Genomic DNA, 1,708 nt, shown 5'->3' on the forward strand with positions numbered 1-1,708 from the left:
GGTTCCAAGCCTGCCTGAGCTTCTCTTAAGGGTCACAGGAGTGCAATTCGTTTTGCACTCCTGTGACCCGTTTTCAGCAGAGTGGTCTGAAGTCCTCTGCTGACATCACAGATATCAGTCCTGGCACTGCGTCCCCCCCCCCCCCCCCCCGACAATGGAAGTCTGTATCCATCAGGTGCCCCTCTCAGCCTCTCCTCGCCCCTCCACAGCTCAGCACTCCAATGAGCGTGGAGGAGCAGAAAGGCGAGTTGCTGATTGACAGGCAGCAGCTCTCTGCTCTGGGAGCTGAGAGGACCGATCCATCGGCGATGTTCGATCGCTCGGTTCTCAGTGCAGAGACACCGGGGGACAGGTACAGCATCCACCCAGGTAAGTATGATGGGTAAATAACAAAACACCCTTCTCTTTTAAGGGCTCTCCAGCCCTTCCCCCAACAAACTTCCTCCTGCTACAGCCAAATATTTCACATTTTGACTCCTCAGTCCAGAGGGCCGGCTGCCATTTTCCTGCACCCCACTTCCTATATATTTCCCTGCACCCCACTTCCTATATATTTTCCTGCACCCCGGTTCCTATGTTTTCCTGCATTGGACATGGAAACAAGGCTAAACTACTCCACTATGCAGGAAAACCATTGGAACTGGGCTGCAGGGGCTCTGGACTGAAGAGTCCAAATTTTCTAAAAACCTTCCTAATGTACAACATTTTTTCACACCTGCCTAAAAGTTCCCACCTCTGTCCCTGTCCTCCTCCCATCCCTAGCGTCCCACCTCTGTCCTCGTCCCGTCCCTAGAGTCACCTCTGTCCTAGTCCCGTCCCTAGCGTCCCACCTCTGTCCTCGTCCCTAGCGTCCACCTCTGTCCTCATCCCATCCCTAGCGTCCCACCTCTGTCCTAGTCCCGTCCCTAGAGTCCCACCTCTGTCCTCGTCCCGTCCCTAGAGTCCCACCTCTGTCCTCGTCCCGTCCCTAGCGTCCCACCTCTGTCCCTCGTCCCGTCCCTAGCGTCCCACCTCTGTCCTCATCCCATCCCTAGAGTCCCACCTCTGTCCTAGTCCCGTCCCTAGCGTCCCACCTCTGTCCTCATCCCATCCCTAGAGTCCCACCTCTGTCCTAGTCCCGTCCTAGCGTCCCACCTCTGTCCTCGTCCCGTCCCTAGCGTCCCACCTCTGTCCTCGTCCCGTCCCTAGCGTCCCACCTCTGTCCTCATCCCGTTATCCAGATCTCCATTCTATCCACACCTAGATCCTTGTCCTGTGGTCCCCACCCCAATTTTCACAGCCACTCGTTTCCCATCTCCATCCTAGTCCCAGCGTCCATCTCTTCCTTCTAATACGTCAATTTATACAGTGATACACATATATGTTATTATAGTGTAAGTGCTGAATAAAATGTATCAAATTAATTCACTGCCCTTGGAGATGTATTGATATGAATATGGGACAATGAATGGACTTTGTTTGGGGCATTTTAATTTGAGCTCTAGATCTTATGTTTTATATGAATTGATACATTTTATTCAGCACTTGAATGACGTTTAATATTTATCACCTTATGAATTGATGTATTTGTAGATTTTTATTTATTGTTTGAGTGCTTGCACTTTGTTTATTTGGTGGTGGTGGGAGGATTTGGATCCTCCCACCACCACCTGCCATCATCCTCCCACAACCACCACCCTGCCATCATCCTCCCACAACCACCACCATC

Source organism: Lithobates pipiens, unplaced genomic scaffold (assembly GCF_037356315.1).
Source record: "Lithobates pipiens isolate NorthernLeopardFrog02 unplaced genomic scaffold, aLitPip1_a1.2 Scaffold_19, whole genome shotgun sequence".
Taxonomy (NCBI): domain Eukaryota; kingdom Metazoa; phylum Chordata; class Amphibia; order Anura; family Ranidae; genus Lithobates; species Lithobates pipiens.